Raw genomic sequence first — 9,184 nt, 5'->3', positions numbered from 1 at the left:
GGCGAATGACCTTTCATCATACAACCGGGCAAGGACTTTTTGATTGTACACCTAACATAAGTCACCAAGAGCAAATGACCTTGATTTTAAGATATGTAGATGTATCATCAGGTTCTGTTTGCATCAAAGAATCCTTTTTAGGGTTTTTGGATGTAAATGATACAACCGGGCAAGGACTTTTTGATGTTTTACAAAATGAAATGAATTTGCTTGATCTTGACATTAATAATGTGCGTGGTCAAGGTTATGAAAATGGGTCAAATATGAAAGGAAAACATCAAAGAGTGCAAAAAAAACTTTTGGATATAAATTCAAGAGCTTTTTACACTTCTTCTGGTTGTCATAGTTTGAATTTAACTTTGTGTGATATGGCTAATACTTGTAGTAAAGCTAAAGGTTTTTTTGGAACCATACAACGTATTTATACAATCTTTGCAAATTCGACTAAAAGATGGCAAGTTTTAAAAGATAATGTGAAATGATTAACTCCTAAATCTTTGTCATCTATTCGTTGGGAGAGTCGTGTTGATAGTGTAAAATCAATAAGATTTCAAATTGTAGACATTAAAAAAGCTTTACTTCAAGTTGCTAAAAATGATAATTATCCAAAAATAAAAATTGAAGCTAAATCCTTAGCAAAAAATGAACTTGGTAACTTTGAGTTTATAATGGCTCTAGTAATTTGGTATGAAATGTTAAATACTATTAATTTAGTTAGCAAACAATTGCAATCAAAAGATATGCTTATTGATGTTGCTATGGAAAAAATAAAGGGCTTATATCTTTTTTTAAAGAATATAGAGAAGTTGGTTTTTTAAATGCTTTACAAATTGCAAAAGAAATTGCCTTGGAAATGAACATTTTGATGAGACTTCAAATGATACGTCTTTTAGTGTTTCAAAATCCGCACAAGAGTCTTTTAGGGTAAAATATTTCCTATACATTATTGATCAAGCAATTTCTTCTCTAACTACAAGGTTTGAATAATATCAACAACATGATAATATTTTTGGGTTTTCATTTAATTCTGAAAAATTACATTCATTAGATGATATGAGCTTAAAGTCATGTTGTAAGACTCTTGAAACTTCACTTAAACAAGATGAACAATCAGATATTGATGGAAATGATTTATATGTTGAATTAAAATTACTTCTACATCTTTTACCTGAAGAAAAAATGACAGCAATAGATATTCTAAATTTTTTAAACGTGCTGATTGTTTCCCTAATACATCTATTGCATATAGAATTTTATTAACTATTCCTGTTACTATTGCATCTGCAGAAAGAAGTTTTTCCAAATTGAAGATATTAAAGTCTTACTTACGATCTACAATGACACAAGAACGGCTTAATGGATTGGCTTTGATTGCAACTGAGAGGAATTTTTTGGATAAAATTATTTATGAAGAAGTAAATGAAAATTTTGTTTCAACCAATACTAGGAGGATGACACTTTTTATGTAGAGACAAGTGTTTTTTTTTGTATTATTATGAATGAATTTTAAGTTGCATTGAGAAAATAAAAAATTAAAATTGTTTTGCACATCTTTTTAGATTTTTCAAGTTTTAAGGCCTATTTTACTAATCTACATAGGGCTTTCAAAATCACCCGGCCGGCCCTGGTATATTTATGTATTATTAGTAGTTTTTTCTGTTTATTAATAAATGAAGTTATTTAATCTTTAAAATGTTTTATATTCATTTATAATTACAACCATATTCTTTTATTATTACCAACGTGTTTTATTCATATATAATTAAAAATATACACATAAAATGAAAAAAAAAACATTAATTTTTATCTGAGAGACTTTAATCTTTAAATTATATATATATATATATATATATATATATATATATATATATATATGACTAGGTTATAATGTGGATGAACAACTATTGTGCGGACGTGTGGACAATGCAATTCTATGGGAATTACTAAGAGAATAGGTTGTTTAGTAATGTGAATACGTTCAACAACACACAACTACTGTCACTTTCATACATTCTCACTAATTTTTATTCATTTTTATTTTTACACATCATTTTTCACTCATTTTCATTCTTACAGAGTACGACTCAATAAGCATTCTGGTAGAATGAGAATAATAATAATAATAAAGTCTATATAACCTTAAAGACCATTTAATTATTGAGAATGCATGACAATGAAAATATTTATGTAAGATTGAACGTATTCACATTATCAAAAAACATATTTTCTTTGTCACTCTCACATAATAGCACTGTCCATACGTCCGCACAATAGATGTCAATCCACATTTGAACCTAGCTCTCTCTCTCTCTCTCTCTCTCTCTATATATATATATATATATATATATATATATATATATATATATATATATATATATATATATATATATATATAATCATTTCATAAGGTTACCAATCATTTCAAAATGGTAAATTAGTAATTGTGTATTTAATTTAAGTTATAACAATTAAACTTAAATAATAGTTCCTAAAATTTAGCAATAATTATTAAGTTACCGAAAATAAAAGAATCAATATATATATATATATATATATATATATATATATATATATATATATATATATATATATATATAATCATTTAATAAGGGTACCAATCATTTCATAAGGGTCAGATTCTTTTTGTCGGTGACACTTTTGTCATTTTTTTATTACAAGGTCTTCAGGTGCATCTTTTTCCTTCTCTTCTACCACAGAGGAATTCTTGTCGTTCTCGTCTTTTTTCTCTTCCACAGGGGCATTTTCATCTTTCACTTGTTTCTCGTTATCTCTAGCCTTTTTAGGAGTCACTTCTTTCTTTTCCTCTGCTCCCTGCATTTCGACATCTTCTCCTGTAATTCTTCTTTTGATTGAGGGGCAATTTTTGTATTTCTTATTCTTCTTTGAAGCAGAAGAAGACCTTTTGGCTCGTTTCGGACAAGCTCAGGTTGTGATGCACTCTGCTTGACCTTCTAACTGTTTCTTGAAGACCTCCTTGGGGTTTCACCAGATCCCTAGTCAAACTTTGTGGCTTTCGGCCCACCAAGGTTGGCTTTTAAGTACTTATTTAGCTATCTTCTGTTTGTGATCTCTTCCCCTACACTATCAGTGAGCATCATCTCATTCTTCTTTGGTGTTCCAGCTTTCTTTGGCAAAAACTACAACATATATATATATATATATATATATATATATATATATATATATATATATATATATATATATATATATTGAAAGGCAACATATAATAAACAGAGCAAAACTCCAGCCAGGAACTAGGGCGCTCAAAAAAGAATTACATGGGATTGATCGCTATTCTAGGAGATAAAATCCACAGACTCTTATCTATCTCCACTCTGTTGGCTCCACTATCAATCCAAAGGAAAGACTCCCTTTGGATTTGGAGGAAAATATCCTCCGCCTTCTTAAAACACTTTTTAAAAGTTGCCTCATTTCGATTTCTCCACAGGCCACACAATGAGATTTTGTTGTTTTGTAAAACTAAATAGAAAAGGTTGTATTTTCCATTATAATGTATCTTTGGATTTAGTTTTTGTTATGTCTAATTTATTATTTTCACTAATTATAAATTGGAAATTCATTAATTGTAATTAATGTATAGCTTAGAGTTGAAACTATAATTGTATTTACTTACAATACAACAAGTTCATAAAAAATCCTTTCATTCATACATGACCCACTCCATTCCATTCCATCCAAATTCCAACCAAACGATTCAGAAAAAACAGATGGTATTGGATAATAGATTGAAATAGATAGCTTTCTAAAAGAAATACAACGAAAGTATGTCATTTTAGCTATTAAGACAATTAAGTAAATCGATTAAGGCGTGGAATGGAATTGAATCGGGAATGAATGGAATTGGAATCGGAAGACGCCGAGTGACAAACCGTAATGTATCTATTGAGAATGCATAGAAGAAATTAAGTTGTACACGCACAATAGATAGTGATTCAACACACACACACACATTATACATACAAGTTATACCATTGCATAATAATGTTCTGTTCAAAAGATAATTTTTTGTTATTAGATCATAGTAGTTTGAAAATATTACTTAGTCTTCAAAAACTGTAACTATTCAACTTAAATAAACCAGCAAACATGTAGATAAACACAAAAATTTAATTGGAAATTTTAAAGGAACCTTCTACCCGATGTTGGAGCATGTGAAGATTGAAATCCAAATGAAACCCAAATAAAAAATTGGTCAAAGCATAAAAACCCATATACATATGTTGGAGTTGTATTTATTTCTGATTGTCAGTCCTAATTCCACAGGAGACTTTCATCCTTGATCCTAAAAAATAAAACAAAAAGGCATCGATTTAGTCCAATAATTTGAAGGTTATATAAACTGAACTAATATCCGCCCACAGGTGACACAAAACTTGTTGTATTATTAAGCTAATGAAAGAAACTGAAAAACAACTCTGGTTATTTAATATTCCTAATGGTGGCATAAGGCCTTATTTATAACCCAACAAACCAAACTCAAACAATGACTTAAATATGGAAACTCTTAAATAAATAAACTCCTAATTAGATAACAATTCTAATTGCTTAATCTTCACTCCGATTCTTTTTTTTACTCCTTTTCTTATAGACCCGACCCTACTTGCCACCTGGTTGCTGATTCATATCATGAACCTATGAAACCAATAATTTGAAGGTTATATAAAAATGACCCTACGAAACCAATAATATGAATCTTACTGAGAAAAAATGAAGGTTGTAAAAATAAAAGAAAATATACAAGAAAAGTACATATATAGTGCAAATGTCACAAAACAATAAATAATAACAACGGACCAAAAGATGAGGAGGAAGCACGATAATCATCTAGGGTCAATTTGGGTTCAATCTTAGTTCAGGTCTGAAATACAAATAAACACAAACTAATCACTGAATTCAAGCTATGATTTTTTAGTTATTATCCTTCAAAAAAGACATAACGCCTATAAATATAAGCCAATGGATAAAGAAAATACATGAATGTAAGTTCCACTCAAGCATAACATCAAACGGGTAGTGTGCAATTATGTAAAGCACATAAACTTTATATAATTCCATGAATAAACACAAATATTTCAGATATGGTATAAAAATCAAATGACACACATGACATTTGCTACTGAGAAGCTATAGAAATCAAACAACATCCATCTAACAAAACTTAAAGGAGATCAAGCACCTTTAGAAAGCATAATACAAATTTGAATATCAATTGTGGAGTAGAAAAAACAACACATGAGAAGATTTAAGAAGCTGATTGACTATCACATAACCAAAATACCGAAGATGCGCAACAAAAAACATGTACACCTTCATATTGAATTGAAACTAATAAACTTGGTCCATAAATAAATTAAAGAAAGACACAAGACTAAGGCATATAAACCTTACGGATTAAACTGTGGTGGTCCGAATTGGAAACAACTAGGAAGCATTCTCTGACGATTCGCTTCAACACCTTATGATCCCATCTTCGAATAGTTAGTGGGATTTATGGAAAGAATGGAGATCGAACAAAGAGATGGAAGAAGGAGAGGCGTTTTATCATAGTGTTGAACGGTGAAATCAATTGTTCCTCCCTAATCAACGCTTCAACGGAGCATGGACAAACCCTAGATCGAAAGACGTAGGTGGTGGTGACTGGTACGATGATGACTCCATCTAAAACATCGATCAACGATTTTTGACTGCACAAAAGAGGAAGAACAATTAATATGAACACCAAGAACATATTTAAACAAAATCATCATAAATTCTTTGGATTTCTGCAAAAATGTTTGAAAAATAACCAAATTGTTTCGCACTTACATGTGTAATCAACACTACACCACCATAGACCAGCTACCTTCCAGCGATGTAAAGCTAATCGAAACAGGAGAAGAAGAAAAGGGGAGCGATGGAGCAGAAATCGAAAGATAGAAAGGAAATGGGTTTTTTTTTATCTTTTTGATCGTATGATGATAAGGCGATGATAGTCTTGGATATACCTTAACTAAGATGGTGGAAGCTGTGGTAGGTGGAAACAACCCAGCTCGATAAAAAGAAAACCAAGCCAGTTGAGTTTAATTAACCCGAGAAACAGTATCCATGGTTGGGTACTGTTCATAAGAATGTTGTCTTTTAATTAGTATGAAAATTCCTAAAATTAAGCAATAATTATTAAGTTATCCAAAATAAAAGAATTAACATATATATATATATATATATATATATATATATATATATATATATATATATATATATATATATATATATATATATATATATATGGGTAGATTATAATGTGGGTGGATAACTATTGTGTGGACGTATGGACAATGTTATTCTATGAGAATTACTAAGAGAATAGGTTGTTTACTAATGTGAATGCGTTCAACCTCACACAATTATTGTCATTTTGATGTATTCTCACTAATTCTTATTCTTTTTTGTTCTCACGCATCGTTTTTCACTCATTTTCATTCCTATAGAATACGAATCAATAAACATTCTGACAACACTATGACGGAATGAGAATAGTAAAAAAAAAGTCTATAATAACCTTATAGACGGTTTAATTAATGAGAACGTGTGATAATGACAATAATTATGGAAGATTAAATGTATTCACATTATCAAACAACATATTTTTTTGGTCATAATCACATAGTAACACACAATTTAATACTCAATTATACATGCTAAAAATGTGTTAATTTACTATGCATCTCAATTATACTTGTCTACGTACTCAAATAGTATTAAATACTATAATTTCCAATTACTCTATTTAATAACTCGTATTGTGATAAACAACTATCATTCTTAATTATCACAAATACTCAAATCATACAATATTAAATATTAACAATTCAAATAGTATACTTAACTATGAGTATGCACAATAATTATCATGTATCTAGATATCAGTAATGTAGAGAAATATAAGGTTACTCACTTGGTTAGTTAGTGTGACATCCCCATTTTCACGGCCAGAAAAAGACTGATTTGTTTATGCTTTGTTTTCAAATCAGAGTAATCATTTAAAGAAAAATGTTGCGTAATTTGTTCCTAAAACAAAATGTGATAAGAATTTATCAAAGCATTTCTTTAAAGAAATGTATTTTCATTAAATAACAAAATCTCGGGATGTCATGTTCCGATACTAACCAAAAGCATAAACAATATAAAATAGACCTTACAACAATTATTTATAACTACTGATCTATAATCCAAAATCTCTCGTCAAGTCCACCAACTTATACTCTTGTGCCATTACCTATAATGCAAAGAAAACTGAGAGGGTCAGGCTTGCGATCCTGGTGAGCATATAGGGTTTTCAACCCACAATAATATAATTATTATATTCAATCATCAAACCATCAACCCAATTACCCATCCTCATTATCTTCTTTATTTCTTAAGAATTTACCTTAAGAATCGACTATCCTTCCTTCATTCGTTCCTAAGGATTGATCTAAGGAATTGGCACAAAGTCCATTGCTGCCCGAGGTTCCTATAACAAACACTAAATCCATAGCTGCCAAGGTTCATCTATACAGTACTAAATCCATAGCTACCAAGGTTCATCTATACACTACTAAATCAATAGCTACAAAGGTTCATCTACACTGTACTAAATCCATAGCTACTAAGGTTCATCTATACAGTACTAAATCCAAAGCTACCAAGGTTCATCTACACTGAACTAAATCCATAGCTACCTTCATTTTATTATAAGGCACTATATCAATAGCTGTCATGGTTGTTAGAGTGCACCGGTGAACACATCGTTCACAACACCCACAAGTTGCGAGCCTGCTAGTGCTCCACTGGATTGTCTAGAATCGTCTGTGGTTGTCATCCCTACTCTGCTGAATGACGGGGCCATCGTTTGGGTAAAGGTTTCACTCATTTTTCACCTGTCATCCTCATCTCATGATCTGTTGGGTTTTGAGCATTCTAACACTCCTAAGTGTACATGCAACCCTAAATACCTTGGATCTATGTTTTCTCTATTATACATGCAAATAAGAACTTCCAAGGTATTATCCTAATCTAGCATACAAAACAATGAATGTAACAAGATAGAATACATACCTCTTTGATGTAGAAAGTCTTCATGAAGCTTGAGTGCCAAGTGTCCCAAGTGTGACACCTCAAATGGTTCACACAACACCAAATACACTTGGAATAACTTGAGAGAATTCTACACTTCATGAAAATCGGTTAGCCCTCTCTAGAATGATACTAGTCGCCGATTTTGTCAAGAATAAGATCTTTATATAGTGTTACAATTAGGGTAAAGCCTAATTGTCATGACTTTCCATTTCCTTGGATCCATGGGTTCAAATACATCATGGAGCATCCATGGACCATCCTATGGGTTTTAGCCCAACTTGATTATCCATGGAGCATTAGCCCACTATACAAGTATGGATGATTTACACAATCAACCCATATATTTAATTAGTCTTCTTTTGATCACTTAATTAATCCTAGATTAATTCTTGATCAATACTAATTAAATAATCTTATTATTCTTATTATTAATATACTAGAACTTATAATATATTAATAACCATAAGTGTCTTATTTCTCTCATTATAGTCTATCCAAGTGCATGATGCCATGCAACCCAAATGGACCATGCCGGGTCGGGTCAAGTCTTACCAATTATAGTTATGGACTTAGACATTAATCCAACAGTCTCCCACTTGGATAAGTCTAAAACTATTATTGCGTATGACTTCAGGAACCAACTGGCAATCGTAGCTCTCAAAAGCTTCTGTAGAACTCTGACCTTGTAGATGAACTCTGACCTTTGTCAATGACTTGTCCATTAGATAAGGGATCATATATTCCTCCATTCTAGATATCATATGGAATGAGACATGGATTATAATCATTCTCTCTGTCCATTTGTTGTTTCCCGATTTGCGATTTATGACGACTGACTAATTGAACAAATCAAATTAGTCCTGGCCCGGCCGAGCACTTCCATTTGTCATCATCAAATCATCGAGGGGCCCACAGATATCGCTTTTATCCCGAAGGTAAAAGGAACGGATAAACTTCAACTCATATGGCTTGTTCTACTACTTGTTGAATCATACACAAAGGCACGTTTTATAGCACCGAGTTACCAAATGCGTTTTCGTGCAAT

At 31.2% G+C, this 9,184-nt stretch overlaps 1 long non-coding RNA gene across 1 annotated transcript; it reads right to left on the bottom strand.

Moving 5' to 3' along the window:
* Positions 1–4,026: 4,026 nt before the first annotated feature.
* Positions 4,027–6,053, bottom strand: LOC145063627 (uncharacterized). The gene is made up of 3 exons (XR_013688027.1): positions 5,848–6,053; positions 5,431–5,726; positions 4,027–4,324 (listed from the first exon to the last, which is right to left on the bottom strand). It is a non-coding gene; the product is annotated as an uncharacterized LOC145063627 (long non-coding RNA).
* Between the last annotated feature and the right edge of the window lie 3,131 nt (positions 6,054–9,184).

Source organism: Lactuca serriola, chromosome 7 (assembly GCF_051521515.1).
Source record: "Lactuca serriola cultivar US96UC23 chromosome 7, Lser_US96UC23_V15, whole genome shotgun sequence".
Lineage (NCBI taxonomy): Eukaryota > Viridiplantae > Streptophyta > Magnoliopsida > Asterales > Asteraceae > Lactuca > Lactuca serriola.
Note: the sequence above shows the minus strand (reverse complement) of the source record. Positions and strands in the feature narration are given on the sequence as shown.